This window comes from Oncorhynchus tshawytscha, linkage group LG22 (assembly GCF_018296145.1).
Source record: "Oncorhynchus tshawytscha isolate Ot180627B linkage group LG22, Otsh_v2.0, whole genome shotgun sequence".
NCBI lineage: Eukaryota > Metazoa > Chordata > Actinopteri > Salmoniformes > Salmonidae > Oncorhynchus > Oncorhynchus tshawytscha.
In genome coordinates this window covers 18,847,158-18,865,010 of record NC_056450.1, presented here as the reverse complement: position 1 = coordinate 18,865,010, position 17,853 = coordinate 18,847,158, and the positions used below count along the sequence as shown (strand labels likewise).

Here is a 17,853-nt window from a genome sequence, read left to right as displayed (position 1 = left end):
CACACACACTCTCTCTCTATCACTCTGACTCTCTCTCGTTCTCTCTCTCTCACACACACTCTCTCTCATCACTCTGACTCTCTCTCGTTCTCTCTCTCTCACACACACTCTCTCTCTATCACTCTGACTCTCTCTCGTTCTCTCTCTCTCACACACACTCTCTCTCTATCACTCTGACTCTCTCTCGTTCTCTCTCTCTCACACACACTCTCTCTCTATCACTCTGACTCTCTCTCGTTCTCTCTCTCTCACACACACTCTCTCTTGTATCACTCTGACTCTCTCTTGTTCTCTCTCTCTCACACACTCTCTCTCTATCACTCTGACTCTCTCTCGTTCTCTCTCTCTCACACACACTCTCTCTATCACTCTGACTCTCTCTTGTTCTCTCTCTCACACACACTCTCTCTCTATCACTATGACTCTCTCGTTCTCTCTCTCTCACACACACTCTCTCTCTCTCTATCACTCTGACTCTCTCTCGTTCTCTCTCTCTCTCACACACTCTCTCTATCACTCTGACTCTCTCTCATTCTCTCACACACACTCTCTCTATCACTCTGACTCTCTCTCGTTCTCTCTCTCTCACACACTCTCTCTCTATCACTCTGACTCTCTCTCTCTCTCACACACACACTCTCTCTCTATCACTCTGACTCTCTCTTGTTCTCCCTCTCTGACACACACTCTCTCTCTCTATCACTCTGACTCTCTCTCGTTCTCTCTCACACACACTCTCTCTCTCACACACTCTCTCTCTCACACACACTCTCTCTCTATCACTCTGACTCTCTCTCATTCTCTCTCTCTCACACACACACACACACACACACACACACACACACACACACACACACACACACACACACACACACACACACACACACACACACACACACACACACTCTCTATCACTCTCTCTCGTTCTCTCACACACACACACACACACACACACACACACACACACACACACACACACACACACACACACACACACACACTCTCTCTCTCTCACTCTGACTCCCTCTCGTTCTCTCTCTCACACACACACACTCTCTCTATCACTCTGACTCTCTCTCGTTCTCTCTCTCACACACACACTCTCTCTCTATCACTCTGACTCTCTCTCGCTCTCTCTCACACACACTCTCTCTCTATCACTGACTCTCTCTCTCACACACTCTCTCTATCACTCTGACTCTCTCTCGTTCACACACACACACACACACACACACACACACACACACACACACACACACACACACACACACACACACACACACACACACACACACACACACACACACACACACACACACACACACACACACACACACACACACACACACACACACACACACTCTCTCCTCTATCACTCTGACTCTCTCTCGTACACACACACACACACACACACTCCTCTATCGTCACTGACCAACTGTTCCATTTCTACACAGCTGAAAGTTGAAATTCCTCTTCCTCATGTTACGGTGTAATTACAAAGGAATGATGTGAACACTGTAATGGCTGATGCATGCAGGGATGATCATTTCCAACAGAATACCTAATAAGAATGATCTGCATCAAACCAGGTACTCAGCAAGTACTCAAAAGATCACAACAAGGGTCTAATACATATTCAGCTATTCTGCCTCCAGAAATGCCTCCCTGTACAGTAGAACGTCTTAGTATAATAATAATCAATCAGAGTTGTGTTGGCCTTTGACTGGTTGCCAGGGGCGAGCAGCAGCGATTACTGGCTGAATGTGCTGCTGTGTTTGTCCTTACAGTGCAGAAGTCAGCCTGATCTCCACAGTGTGTTCTGTCCCACTGGAGTTCTGCCTGCCTGATAACATAACCACAGACTGCTAGACCCTGAGTAGACCCTGCTGCATTTAGCTAACGTACTGCAGCGGAGCTACGTGGGGGGGGCTAACTCACTAAAACAAATGGTCCTTGGATAATAACAACAGCTGCCCCCCCTCCCCTCTACCTTAGTGGGTATATTGATGTGAGGTTCAGGGAGCGTGACCTCCCCGTCCCCTCGTATTTCAGGCTCTAATGATGTACCCAGGCCGCGTGCCAGGTCAGTCTGATTAATAGCCCGCCTTGTCTCTAGCTCTCTCCCTCTCTGCCTGGGCACTGGGGAGGATATTACCTGACTGGGCATGACCATACCACAATACTACCACCTCTTTCAGAGAGGGCTGGAGAGGAGGGGTGGAGACGAGGGGTGGGGTGGAGAGAAGGGGTGGAGAGGAGAGAAGAGGTGAAGAGGAGAGGAGGGGTGGAGAGGAGGGGAGGGGAGGGGTGGAGATGAGGGTAGGGGAGGGGAGGGGTGGAGAGGATGAGTACAGAGGAGAGGGGTGGAGGGGAGGAGGGAGAGGAGAGGAGAGGATGAGTAGAGAGGAGAGGAGGGGAGGGGATGAGTAGAGAGGAGAGTAATGGAGAAGAAAGGAGAGGAAAGTAGAGAAGAGGATAGGAAAGAAGATGAGGGGAGGAGTGGAAAGGAGATGAGGGGAGGAGGGGAAAGGAGATAGGAAGGAGAGGAAAAGAGATGAGGGAAGGAGAGGGGAAAAGAGATGAGGGGAGGAGGGGAAAGGAGATGAGGGGAGGAGGGGAAAGGAGATGAGGGGAGGAGGGGAAAGGAGATGAGGGGAGGAGGGGAAAGGAGATGAGGGGAGGAGGGGAAAGGAGATGAGAGAGGGGAAAGGAGATGAGGAGGGGAGGGGAAAGGAGATGAGGGGAGGAGGGGAAAGGAGATGAGGGGAGGAGGGGAAAGGAGATGAAGGAGAGATGAGGGGAGGAGGGGAAAGGAGATGAGGGAGGAGGGGAAAGGAGATGAGGAGAGGAGGGGAAAGGAGATGAGGGGAGGAGGGGAAAGGAGATGATGGGAGGAGGGGAAAGGAGATGAGGGGAGGAGGGGAAAGGAGATGAGGGGAGGAGGGGAAAGGAGATGAGGGGAGGAGAGGAAAGGAGATGAGGGGAGGAGGAGGGAAGGAGATGAGGGAAGGAGAGGAAAAGGGATGAGGGGAGGAGAGGAAAAGAGATGAGGGGAGGAGATGAGGGGATGAGGGGAAAGGAGATGAGTTGAGGAGATGAGGGAAGGAGAGGAAAAGGGGAAATGAGATGAGGAGAGGAAAGGAGATGAGGGGAGGAGATGAGGGAGGGGAAAGGAGATGAGGAGAGGAGAGGAGGGGAAAGGAGATGAGGAGAGGAGGGGAAAGGAGATGAGGAGAGGAGGGGAAAGGAGATGAGGAGAGGAGGGGAAAGGAGATGAGGGAAAGGAGATGAAGGGAGGGTGAGAGAGCACACGCCTCACCTCCAAAGGCCCTCTGACCCCAGTCAGGCTGCTCCTACTTTTAGGAAGTGCCCTGCCCTGTAGCTTGGAACACAGCACATTGACGTGATTTTGGTGAAATGGTTCAGGAGGACACAGAGCCAGACCAGCAGGCAACTTTATGGTCTTTAATTCCAGTCTCCCCAACACCTGCTATAGTGCTGTATTCTCCAGAGCAGCTCCACAGTCAAGGGTCATCCAGTAGAATGTTCTGGAGCAGGAAGGGAGAGGGGGATGTTGAAGTGGCTAGCAGGCCTGGGATTCGTGGTCATGAGGCTTATTCCCTCCCATCAAGATTCTCCCTACAGGACACGTCTCATTACAGAGCCAGTGAGCCAGAGCTGATAATACCAAGGACACTGCATCCTCTCTCTCTCCTTCTCTCATCTCTCTCTCTCTTTTTACTATTCTCTTCCTCTCTCTCTTCTCCCTCTCTATTCTCTCACTCTCACTTCCAGGGAGGCTGCCAAAATGTGATCAGAACATTCACTTCAGGAGAGGAAGAGGGAGGGGAAGGGGCGGGACGGAGGGGGGACTGATGCTGTGTCCTATAACTTTAATGAATGGGAATCAGCAGGCAAGGTTACGGCAGAGGGAACAAACAGGAAGCTGAAGGCACCTCTTTCCTCTCCCCTGATTCATACTGTACTCTCTCTGCATTACCCTAGTCTAACCTCTCTCCCTGTCGCTAGAATATTCTACGTCCACAGCATAAGGAATTTCGCAGAAGGAATATAGAACATCTCGCCCTCCCCCTCTACTTTTACTTAAGAGGGACCCCTATGGTTAACAATTAGCCCAAGCCATAATTGAGTATAATGCATTTGCAATGATGGGAATAACTGGCCTGCCTCCATACATTTACTATACAACTGTAACGCAAAGATACACGTACCTCGCAGTTCAGTATCCTGTAAGAGGTCTGAGTGCAGGTCTCCTAGGCACACACACACACACGCACAAACACACACACAGGCATGCACACACACGCACAAACACACACACACAGGCACAAACACACACACACAGGCACACGCACACACACGCACAAACACACACACACGCACAAACACACACAAACACACACACACACACACACACACAGGCACAAACACACACACACGCACACACACACACACACACACACACACACACACACACACACACACACACACACACACACACACACACACACACACACACACACACACACACACACAGCCAGGGCCGTGCTGAGAGAGGGGAGCGCTCCACAGATTACTCAAACAATAGCCTCTTGAACACGAGCCAGGAGTTTTGCGAGAGGGAGAGTGGATAAATTCACTGCATTCAAGTCGGTCTCATCTCATAAAGGTGTCAAGAGATATGGAGTGGGGGGTGGGGGGGGGCGGTGAGCAAGACAAAAACTAATTCAATCCCCCCGGGCTGGAGGCTTTAAACGCGGCAGCCACACTTATTGCTGTTGTCATACAGTACATACCACTCACAGTAGATACCATGTTACTGGTGCTCAATCACAAGGACAGGTCACAGCATTACACTTCTCTACTGCTACAACCATCTACCTCCACCGTTCCACTTCAACACACTGATCAACCTGACATCCTTTTCACCTGGAGGTGAAACACACACACTTACTTCTGATAGTATGTGTGTAAAACCAAATACACACACACACACACACAAAGAACCAGGGCTTTACTGACTCGCCTAGTGAAATAAATACAAATACAAACAATTAACAGAGAGCAGAGAACAACAGATTATACAGGATTAAGTCAACATGGAACAGTCTGCACTGCTGGGCCCTCACATCTACTGGAAGTACAGTTGTGTAATACATGGCAGGTTTTACTAAGGTACAACCCTCCTCAATCTGTTTTATTGGAGTGGGAGGGAGAGTGGGAGAGAGGGAGAGAGGGAGAGTGGGAGGGAGAGTGGGAGAGAGGGAGAGTGGGAGAGGGAGGGACGGGGAGGGTGGGAGGGAGGGAGGTGGGAGGGAGGGTGGGAGGGAGAGAGGGAGGGGGAGGGAGGAGAGGGAGGGAGGGAGGGAAGGAGAGTAGGAGGCAGGGAAGGAGAGTGGGAGGGAGGGAGAGAGGGAGGATCAGGAGAGTGGGAGGGAGGTTGGGAGGGAGGGTGGGAGGGAGGGAGAGTGGGAGGGCGGGAGAGAGAGGGAGGGAGGGAGGGAGTGCCGGCTGGCAGGCGGGAGGGAAGGAGAGTGGGAGGGAGGGAAGGAGAGTAGGAGGCAGGGAAGGAGAGTGGGAGGGAGGGAGGGCTGGCGGGCGGGCGGGATGGAGAGAGGGAGGGAGGGTTAGGGCCAGGCTACTCCTCCCTGTCCTCCTCCTCTTCCTCCTCTCTCTGTGAACTGTAGCTGATTGGAGGTGGAGGGGAAGTGAGGGATTAGATAATAAAATGAAAACAGAGAGGAGCATGAATGAAGTCCTCTCCCCCCTGCTGTGCTGACTGTATTGTGTGCTGTAAACTATGGGGCTGCTGCTGGTCTCCACATGAGTCAGGATTAAGGTCAGGGTGAGTTCACCAGCAGGTCCACCTTGGCTGCTCACAAGCCAACCAAACACCACCACAGCCTCAGACAAAGGTCCTGTCTAATGCAACTCCAGATCAGCTCGTGACATATCCATATTAGAGGAGTGTGGGAGAGGGAGGGATCCAACCATGCACACGCTATAACAAAGCAGTAGTCAAGTGTCCCTTCTCCACATTGGATCTTTATCCAGAGTCAAAGGGCAGGTTCATTCCACTGCTGGCATCTTCTATTAGATTAGACTCTGTGAGCGGAGCGGAGGAAGGGGGTATTCTGACAGTACAGAATACAGGAAGCCAGCGGTGTGGTCGCCATGCAACACAACACCAGGCAGGAAATACCTGCAGAGATTAAGACAAGTGAATGACAGGTGCTTTGTCATGAGATCCATCCCTGTCGCCTCCCTGCCTCCCTGCCTCCCTGCCTCCCTCCCTCCCTCCCTCCCTGCAGTCTCCCTCCCTCTCTATGTCCCCCCTCCCTGCCTGTCCTGTGTCAATGCCAGACACTACAGCAGTAGCCAGTGACCCTTCAAATCCCGGTTGTTGGAAATCTATTTACTCTGGCTTGGAGTGGACACAGTGAGACATTTGGCTAATGAAATCAAACAGGGGCACTTCCCAGATGAGACTGGAACCAATTTCATTATGCCCCCAGCACTGTACTATGGGCTGCCCTCCTGCGCTTCCTGCCTCTGGGCTGGGGTGATGATGAGGATCCATACCGAGCCTGGCCTCAAGTGTAATAGTTGATATTATGTCACTTTAGCCCCCTGTTCTGACTATTTTCATCTTTGCACGTACAGACAAAAACACGGTATCAATGTGATCATTTAAATATACCTCGCAAAGCATCAACAAAGCTCGCTTAAAAATCCCCGCTCAACGCCCCCGAAGCCCACTCAATGTTTGTCAAACTATTAAGACAACTGTTAAATTCAATGAGCCAAAACCATCAAACATTATATATGGTTATTAAAGTGATCAAGCCCACTGTTAGACATGGTGTAGAATGATGACACCTGGTGCTACTGTCTGTCTCAGTCTGCTTGTGACCCTTCCTTTCTGGAGGACGTCCAGAGTATCACACACACCTGCTGACTGCACAGTCTGCATCTCCTCCTCTGTTCCACCACTACGCACCGACACACGCACACACAAGCACACAAACACCCAGTATCAGCCACATCAGCGTGACAGTTTACTCAGTGAAATGAACCATCTTTCACTGACTGCACCACTGGTTACACCGAGGCCCCAGGGCACAGCCAGGCAGGCAGGCAGGCAGGCAGGCAGGCAGGCAGGCAGGCAGGCAGGCAGGCAGGCAGGCAGGCAGGCAGGCAGGCAGACAGACAGACAGACAGACAGACAGACAGACAGACAGACAGACAGACAGACAGACAGACAGACAGACAGAGGCAGGCAGGCAGGCAGGCAGGCAGAACACTGTAGCTCTACGGTAAGACAGACAGACAGACAGAACACTGTAGCTCTACGGTAAGACAGACAGATAGACAGACAGACAGAACACTGTAGCTTTACGGTAAGACAGACAGACAGACAGACAGACAGACAGACAGACAGACAGACAGACAGACAGACAGACAGACAGACAGGCAGGCAGGCAGGCAGGCAGACAGGCAGGCAGACAGACAGAACACTGTAGCTCTACGGTAAGACAGACAGACAGACAGACAGACGGACGGACAGACGGGCAGGCAGGCAGGCAGGCAGGCAGGCAGGCAGACAGACAGAACACTGTAGCTCTACGGTAAGACAGACAGATAGACAGACAGACAGAACACTGTAGCTTTACGGTAAGACAGACAGACAGACAGAACAGGCAGGCAGACAGACAGACAGAACACTGTAGCTCTACGGTAAGACAGACAGACAGACAGACAGACAGACAGACAGACAGACAGACAGACAGACACTGGAGCTCTACGGACGACGGACAGACAGACAGACGGGCAGGCAGGCAGGCAGGCAGGCAGGCAGGCAGACAGACAGAACACTGTAGCTCTACGGTAAGACAGACAGATAGACAGACAGACAGAACACTGTAGCTTTACGGTAAGACAGACAGACAGACAGACAGACAGACAGACAGACAGACAGACAGACAGACAGACAGACAGACAGACAGACAGACAGAACACTGTAGCTGTACGGTAACATGTCACAGGACAACCTCCCCTGACGCACGCCTCCGCTGGGGTCTGTCATTAACAATAAGAAAGGTTCCTGTCTCTGTATGAGAGAAAGAGAAAGGCATGAATCCACCCACCCCTCCCTCCCTCTCTCTGCGTTTGAAGTCCCCCCTCATCAGGGCTGCATCTGTTGTAGTGGAGCGGGAAAAGTGCATGAAGCCTAGTCCTCAGGGGACTGGCTGGCATGTCTCAGCCTAAACCCTCTTTAATCTTTCAGAGTTTCCCCGCTGCCATCTCCCCACGCTGCCACTACAACCATGGCTCTGCTCGCTGGCGCTCTTGACATAACTAGGTCTCCCTGTGCATAATGCAGCAGCTACCCACTAGACTCCTGCCTTTGATATGGGGCCCATTGAAGTGGAGATCTGCATCTGATTGAACACAATCACTGGCTAATTAATGAGATGGAGGGGGCAAGAACCACCGCAACCAGTCAGTCCTCAACACTGCCCATGTCTGCCCGCCGGTGCCAGGCGCCCGTCCCCTAAGGGGGACGCAGCAGGACCGCGGCATGGCAGGCAACAGACGCTCTGGAACGTGTGTGTGGTGACACAGTTTTGTGACAATGCGATTCAGAGGATGATTAATTGTTTGAGGCCTCGACATAGCCTGACAGCAACGCTAGAAGAACCAGAAGTAGGTTATGTGCTAGCAAAGAAGGGTACCCGAATACTGTTGCTGCTGAATGTACAATTATCAGGCCTAAATGAGCTGCGGTGGTGTATTGTGTTGATACAACATCAGGTTGAGTTGTATCGTCATTAAGAAGGGATTTCCTGTAGTGGACAGGATAATAGAGAGCAGGTGAAGAAAGAGAAGAGGCGTTGATGAGGAAGCAGCCCGACAGAGGAGAGAGGAGCCAGCTCTCTGATTAAAAAGACCCCGGCGACAGCTGAGACCAGACACCCTTTACCCAGCGATCCCATCCTCCAGCTCATCAGCATCTCCTGACCTCTGCCCTCTCTGAGTACCCCAACACATCTCTCCATTCGTCCCGTCATACCACTGATATGTTTTCCACCTCATAAAGTCCACGTAATTCACTCACAGACAGATGGAACTATGTGGAAGTGTTCTTTTTCATGTGGATCTAGAGCACAGGCACAGAAGACAAAACCCCAGAACTAGCATACATACAGCAGGGCTATAACACCTCACCAGAGCCTTTTGTCCCAGAGGGCATTGCTGTGCCAAGGGTGACAAGGCCTGGTTATGGTAGGAACACTCTCATTGGTCTAGACGGGTGTGAAGGGGAAACCAGGTAGGCCCAGAGCTTGAGGAAATAAGTAGTCGGTGAGGGGGGACTAATCATAGGGCCTCTGGTGTAGTGGTCTCCAGACTCCGGCCTAGCTCTTGTTTTTACAACCCCGGTCATAAGCATTTCATTATGACAGCTCCTAGATGAGGGCAGGGGCCTTTTCAATGTGATCTGCTCTCGCTGCATTCCGCCTCCCCCTTCCTCCTGCAATATCTGATTTGGCTCTGGGTCTACACTGCCGACCGGATCCTCAGAGCATTACAAAGAATTCCATTTATATTTCCCCCTTCCTAAACTTGCCTCTCTACTTTCTTTGACATACCCGACGCGCACTGGCAGTCAAGCGAAACACACTGTACGGTTTAAACCAGGGGAAAAGAATGCAAGGTTTGCCCTGCAGTGAGCAGAGAAACTACTTCCAAGCCATCTCCATTTGTCAAGAACAGTGCTGTGGAACCAAGGAGCCACTACAGAACAGTCTCTTAGTGGAACAGGAGGAACAATAGACTAATGGAACCCAGAATATACAAGGGGGGAAATGACACAAGATAAAGATGTTTTATATATAGTACATCTGCCAATGCATACAGTACATTTATCATTTAAGATATGGGTCATACAAAGATAACTAGAAGAGACACACTGTATCCGTTTTTTATGGAGATAAATGTCAGACCTTTATCCCCCCCCCACCCTCACACACTAGCCTTGGATGCCTTCAATAGAGAATATAGGTCAGCCCTGCAAGACAGAGCATATCGTGGTTCTACCCAGCTCTCTGAACGCTAGCGAGGCAACACAGAGAACAATCTGTTCCTCTGAAATAGGATGTAATCAGCCTTTGTACAGCAATCTGTCTTTGGACGTCCATTATACATCTTCTTTTTCAATAAGACGCAAACTATGAGGTACTGAAGTGTTCCTGGACAAGCAGACCATCTAGTAAACACCACCCTTAAAACCACAGTCCTCCTGAAATAGCCCCATTCCCCCTGCCTCATCAAGAGTACCCAACAAGGTAATGATGTCAGCTTTAATGGATAAACTGTATACTGTCATCAAGACACTGTGTAAACAACACTGGAGAGCAGAAAGCCATGGCTGAGAAGCCCCAGTGAGGAAAGCAGGGATGACACCGGAATAGAAGGAAAGGAAATGAACCTGGAGAGAGAGAAAGAGAGAGAGAGAGAGCTGTGTCTGTCTGACTAGAGGATAAAAACAACTAGCTAACTGCTGTAGAGAATAACAAGCAGGCCGTGTGTTGTGTTGTTTTGTAGCCCCAGAGCAGAGGTGTTTCTAAAAACACTCTCTACAGAGAGGTGCCATGTGGAGCTAACAGGAGACTCACATGTAGATGGGGGAGAGAGGGAGAGAAGAGCCTGGGGGAGGGAAAATAACTACAAGGAGACTCTAAGGTAAGAGGCGAGAAGGGGTGGAGAGGACAGCAATGGGGCCCCTGAGTCAACACAGCTAGCTACTGTAGGTAGGTGGCACCGCTGTGTACTGTACATGCTGATTGGATATTTCTAATCCATGAGCTTCAAGAGAAAAATATTTTGTAAATCAGATAAAACTTCCCCGTCAACGACCAAGCCACATCAAACTGACCATCAATCTGACCACAGGTCTATTGAGCAGCATGGCTGTGGTTTGGAGTGTCCTGTACAGCATGGCTGTGGTGTGGAGTGTCCTGTACAGCATGGCTGTGGTGTGGAGTGTCCTGTACAGCATGGCTGTGGTGTGGAGTGTCCTGTACAGCATGGCTGTGGTGTGGAGTGTCCTGTACAGCATGGCTGTGGTGTGGAGTGTCCTGTACAGCATGGCTGTGGTTTGGTGTGTCCTGTACAGCATGGCTGTGGTTTGGTGTGTCCTGTACAGCATGGCTGTGGTGTGGAGTGTCCTGTACAGCATGGCTGTGGTGTGGAGAGCGTGTTTGGTGTGTGAGAGGAGACAGAGCAGTGGTTTGGTGTGTGAGAGGAGGCAGAGCTGTAGTTTGGTGTGTGAGAGGAGGCAGAGCTGTAGTTTGGTGTGTGAGAGGAGACAGAGCAGTGGTTTGGTGTGTGAGAGGAGACAGAGCTATAGTTTGGTGTGTGAGAGGAGACAGAGCAGTGGTTTGGTGTGTGAGAGGAGACAGAGCTGTAGTTTGGTGTGTGAGAGGAGACAGAGCTGTAGTTTGGTGTGTGAGAGGAGACAGAGCTGTGGTTTGGTGTGTGAGAGGAGACAGAGCTGTAGTTTGGTGTGTGAGAGGAGACAGAGCTGTAGTTTGGTGTGTGAGAGGAGGCAGAGCTGTAGTTTGGTGTGTGAGAGGAGACAGAGCTGTAGTTTGTTTGAGAGGAGACAGAGCAGTGGTTTGGTGTGTGAGAGGAGACAGAGCAGTGGTTTGGTGTGTGAGAGGAGACAGAGCTGTAGTTTGGTGTGTGAGAGGAGGCAGAGCTGTAGTTTGGTGTGTGAGAGGAGACAGAGCTGTAGTTTGGTGTGTGAGAGGAGGCAGAGCAGTGGTTTGGTGTGTGAGAGGAGGCAGAGCTGTGGTTTGGTGTGTGAGAGGAGACAGAGCAGTGGTTTGGTGTGTGAGAGGAGACAGAGCAGTGGTTTGGTGTGTGAGAGGAGACAGAGCAGTGGTTTAGTGTGTGAGAGGAGGCAGAACTGTAGTTTGGTGTGTGAGAGGAGACAGAGCTGTAGTTTGGTGTGTGAGAGGAGACAGAGCTGTAGTTTGGTGTGTGAGAGGAGGCAGAGCTGTAGTTTGGTGTGTGAGAGGAGACAGAGCTGTGGTTTGGTGTGTGAGAGGAGACAGAGCTGTAGTTTGGTGTGTGAGAGGAGACAGAGCTGTAGTTTGGTGTGTGAGAGGAGGCAGAGCTGTAGTTTGGTGTGTGAGAGGAGACAGAGCTGTAGTTTGGTGTGTGAGAGGAGACAGAGCAGTGGTTTGGTGTGTGAGAGGAGACAGAGCAGTGGTTTGGTGTGTGAGAGGAGACAGAGCTGTAGTTTGGTGTGTGAGAGGAGGCAGAGCTGTAGTTTGGTGTGTGAGAGGAGACAGAGCTGTAGTTTGGTGTGTGAGAGGAGGCAGAGCAGTGGTTTGGTGTGTGAGAGGAGGCAGAGCTGTGGTTTGGTGTGTGAGAGGAGACAGAGCAGTGGTTTGGTGTGTGAGAGGAGACAGAGCAGTGGTTTGGTGTGTGAGAGGAGACAGAGCAGTGGTTTAGTGTGTGAGAGGAGGCAGAACTGTAGTTTGGTGTGTGAGAGGAGACAGAGCAGTGGTTTGGTGTGTGAGAGGAGACAGAGCTGTATCACTTAGAGCTGGAGCCAGCTGCAGGGAGCAGCCAGCTGGAGACTGTTGTTTAGACTGCTCTATGAGTCAGGCTGCTAATGGGCCTCTCTCTCTGCTGAAGTGGTAACATCCTCTACAACTATGTACAGTATGAGAGTGAGAGAGAGAGCGTGTTTGTGAGGGAGGGGATATCAATTAGCAGGTTCAAGTGTGAGTACTGTACAATTGCATGTACCAGTGTGTGTGTCTGTGTGTGTGTGTATGTGTGTGTGTGTGTGTCTGTGTGTGTGTTTGTGTGTGTTAGGTTTGAATATCTTCTCCGTCATTTACAAATGTTCCACCCAGAGAATAAATCCCTTTTCTCCTAGGTAACCCGGTATTTCAAAACAAAACCAGACGTGTCATAACTAAAGCATTATAAAACACATAAATATGTCTGGATTTGATTAGAGCTTTGATCAGCATGAAAACTCTAGCCTGATGCTACCTGAGCCTGATGCTACCTGAGCCTGATGAGGCCTACATTAAAGACATTTAATGAGCCCTACATTAAAGACATTTAATGAGCCCTACATTAAAGACATTTAATGAGCCCTACATTAAAGACATTTAATGAGCCCTACATTAAAGACATTTAATGAGCCCTATATTAAAGACATTTTATGAGACCTACATTAAAGACATTTTATGAGACCTACATTAAAGACATTTAATGAGCCCTACATTAAAGACATTTAATGAGCCCTACATTAAAGACATTTAATGAGCCCTATATTAAAGACATTTAATGAGACCTACATTAAAGACATTTAATGAGACCTACATTAAAGACATTTAATGAGACCTACATTAGACATTTAATGAGCCCTACATTAAAGACATTTTATGAGACCTACATTAAAGACATTTAATGAGACCTACATTAAAGACATTTTATGAGACCTACATTAAAGACATTTAATGAGCCCTACATTAAAGACATTTAATGAGCCCTATATTAAAGACATTTAATGAGACCTACATTAAAGACATTTAATGAGACCTACATTAAAGACATTTAATGAGACCTACATTAGACATTTAATGAGCCCTACATTAAAGACATTTTATGAGACCTACATTAAAGACATTTAATGAGACCTACATTAAAGACATTTAATGAGACCTACATTAAAGACATTTAATGAGCACTACATTAAAGACATTTAATGAGACCTACATTAAAGACATTTAATGAGCCCTATATTAAAGACATTTTATGAGACCTACATTAAAGACATTTAATGAGACCTACATTAAAGACATTTAATGAGCCCTACATTAAAGACATTTTATGAGACCTACATTAAAGACATTTAATGAGACCTACATTAAAGACATTTTATGAGACCTACATTAAAGACATTTAATGAGACCTACATTAAAGACATTTTATGAGACCTACATTAAAGACATTTCATGAGACCTACATTAAAATTACACACCTCCTTTAAACCATGAAGCTGGGAGAGAACATGTTTCATGCCATATACACGTGGCTCACAAAGTTACAATTATAGGCTAGCAATTTGATTTTCATTTTGAAATATAATAGAGCCTCTTCACATAATTATTAGGCTGACACATATATACCTTTCACAATATTTCCCCTGATGTTATTAGCCTACCTCCTCTTTCTCTCTCTATTGTTGCTTCATTCCTTCCTCCTTTCAACAGTTAAATGAAATACGTTTTGTTGTCCTTATCTCATCATTCTGACATCCTTGGAAGTTTACGTACAGCTTAGCCAAATACATTTAAACTCAGTTTTTCACAATTCCTGACATTTAATCCTGGTAAACATTCCCTGTCTTAGGTCAGTTAGGATCACCATTTTATTTTAAGAATGTGAAATGTCAGCATTGTAGTAGAGAATGATTTATTTCAGCTTTTAATTCTTTCATCACATTCCCAGTGGGTCAGAAGTTTACATACACTCAATTAGTATTTGGTAGCATTGCCTTGAAATTGTTTAACTTGGGTCAAACATTTCGGGTAGCCTTCCACAAGCTTCCCACAATAAGTTGGGTGAATTTTGGCCCATTCCTCCTGACAGAGCTGGTGTAACTGAGTCAGGTTTGTAGGCCTCCTTGCTCGCACACGCTTTTCAGTTCTGCCCACAAATTTTCTATGGCATTGCGGTCAGGACTTTGTGATGGCCACTCCAATGTGTCATGCACAGTGTGTCATGCACAGTGTGTCATGCACAAAGTAGATGTCCTAACTGACTTGCCAAAACTATAGTTTGTTAACAAGAAATTTGTGGAGTGGTTGAAAAATGAGTTTTAATGACTCCAACCTAAGTGTATGTAAACTACCGACTTCAAATGTGTATATATATCTTGACTATCTATTTTGGATGCAAATTCAAGCAAAAGACTGTGAGAGAGTGCTCTCGTGCGCATAGAGTTAAAGCAACAACATTTGAGTGAAAGGCTGTTTCAAAATTCTGCAGCTGCAATTTAAAAAATGATCTTAACAATAAAAAAAGGTGACCCCTGAAAGCCAGATGGAGATGTGTAAATTAGACCGTCTTTACATTAGTGTAGCATAGGCTATTCTGCAGCAAATGCAGGCCTACCTGTCACAAGAAAAAAGGTTGCCATTTTGAGATGATACATGCATGGTGAACTGCGCTCCATACTGAGATGGGTTGTCTGTCCCCACCCTGAGCGTTGATTCATCATAGCAGAGAGAAGATTCCCATGGAATGTAACAGTTCAAATTCACATCATGCTGTTCATAGAAATTGCATTCTAACTGACCAGTTTCTCACGGTTATTAATACCGGGAAAAGGAAAAGGGTTTTGGCGGTTAATCTCGGTAACCCGGTTCTTGCTATTCAACCCTGTGTGTGTGTGTGTGTGTGTGTGTGTGCCCAAGGCGTATCTGCATGTGTGTGCCGCAATGTTCACTACATAACACAACATTGAATTACCATTCACAACATCAATGGTCAACCGTTAATCCTAATATCCGCAGCCTGCCTCCACTGCTCAGTGCAGTGTTCCATGGTGCCTGGCTACAGGGAGGAGGACAGAGCAGTGAGCCTCACAGAGAGACAGACAGACAGCATCACAATCACAGTTGGGCTGCTGCTGCCTCTGGGAAGAGCTCTCCTCACACAGACCTGAGTTCTCAGCCTGCAGCTCACTGGAGATAACCTACCCCTCTTCTCATCCACGTTAGGACTGTTTAAGTCTTTTAAAGACAATGTGGGGTGGGATATTATTCTTTATACCTCTCATACACAGTTGAGGATATGGGAACGGGAAATTCAGAGAGGAGAAGACAGAGCTCTTCAAATGAGGATGAGGTATGAAGGTAGAGGGGAGCGAACCAAGGACTGATCACCCCAATCCACAAAAGTGGAGACAAATTTGACCCCAATAACTACCGTGGAATATGCCTTGGGAAAATCCTCTGCATTATCATTAACAGCAGACTCGTACATTTCCTCTATGAAAACAATGTACTGAGCAAATGTCAAATTGCCTTTTTACCAAATTACCGTACAACAGACATGTATTCACCCTGCACACCCTAATTGACAACCAAACAAACCAAAACAAAGGCAAAGTCTTCTCATGCTTTGTTGATTTCAAAAAAGCCTTCGACTCAATTTGGCATGAGGGTCTGCTACACAAACTGATGGAAAGTGGTGTTGGGGGTTAAACATATGACATTATAAAATCCATGTACACAAACAACAAGTGTGCGGTTAAAAACACAAAATTTCTTCACACAGGGTCGTGGGGTGAGACAGGGATGCAGCTTAAGCCCCACCCTCTTCAACATATATATCAACGAATTGGCGCGGGCACTTGAAAAGTCTGCAGCACCCGACCTCACCCTTCTAGAATCCGAAGTCAAATGTCTGCTGTTTGCTGATGATCTGGTGCTTCTGTCACCAACCAAGGAGGGCCTACAGCAGCACCTAGATCTTCTGCACAGATTCTATCAGACCTGGGCCCTGACAGTAAATCTCAGTAAGACCAAAATAATGGTGTTCCAAAAAAGGTCCAGTCACCAGGACCACAAATACAAATTCCATCTAGACACTGTTGCCCTAGAGCACACAAAAAACTATACATACCTCGGCCTAAACATCAGCACCACAGGTAACTTCCACAAAGCGGTGAACGATATGAGAGACAAGGCAAGAAGAGCATTCTATGCCATCAAAAGGAACATACATTTCAACATACCAATTAGGATCTGACTAAAAATACTTGAACCAGTCATAGAACCCATTGCCGAGCAGAATTAGGCCGATACCCACTAATTATCAAAATCCAGAAAAGAGCCGTTAAATTCTACAACCACCTAAAAGGAAGCGATACCCAAACCTTCTGTCACGTAGAGTAGGCCAGATGGCTAAACTGGATAACCTAACCTCTATAAAAATAAAAAGATGGCGGAACCGCAAAAGTTCTTCTGTGCAAAGGTGTTTATTTACAAGTGATTCCGGAACAGAAAATAACAGTACTGCCATCAACGTCTACCTTATGGGACAGCTTAACAACAATGCTGCCCCATCCACAGCTCAATCCAAAAAAATCCCCCTTAGAGACTGGAGAGAGGCTCCTTTTGTAGGGCTTGCCCCTCCCCTCAGAACAATTAACCCTAATTAATTAATCAATTAACAATACAAACCTACATTTTCCATGAACTAAACATACTAAAGGATATACATTGCAACACGGTTTTAAACAATATCACAACATAACATTTACAACATTACATCATTACTGACAATATCTTTCAATATGCCCATATGCATTAATGAGCCATTTGGGACAGGCACTATAAAGCCAACCCAATTCCCTTAGCTCGGGTCCTTTTCCAGCATACCCAGAAGCTACAGAGATGGAGAGAGAGGAACAGAACAAACAAACAATGCGCTCATCCACAACATTGATAAGTATAATAATTATTGTATCTCTCAAATATGAACATTGACAAGTGTGAAATGCATGCACCAAGACAGAAGTTAAATTGTGTGTCGACCCACATTGTTAACTTATGGTATAATGGCGCAGGGAGGAGTGATGAATATGTGTGTGCGTTAAAGAACCAAATGCTGCCCGCGGCCAGTGACGGACTTCTACGTCACACCTTCCATAACAAAGCCATCACCTACAGAGAGATGAACCTGGAGAAGAGTCCCCTAAGCAAGCTGGTCCTGGGGCTCTGTTCACAAACA

The 17,853-nt window shown here is 47.8% G+C and overlaps 1 protein-coding gene across 2 annotated transcripts in view; it reads right to left on the bottom strand.

Annotated features, from left to right (window-relative positions):
* The window catches only part of LOC112221539 (plexin-A1-like), a 340,982-nt gene that overhangs the window by 181,926 nt on the left and 141,203 nt on the right, over nucleotides 1-17,853 (bottom strand). The window lies entirely within an intron of this gene.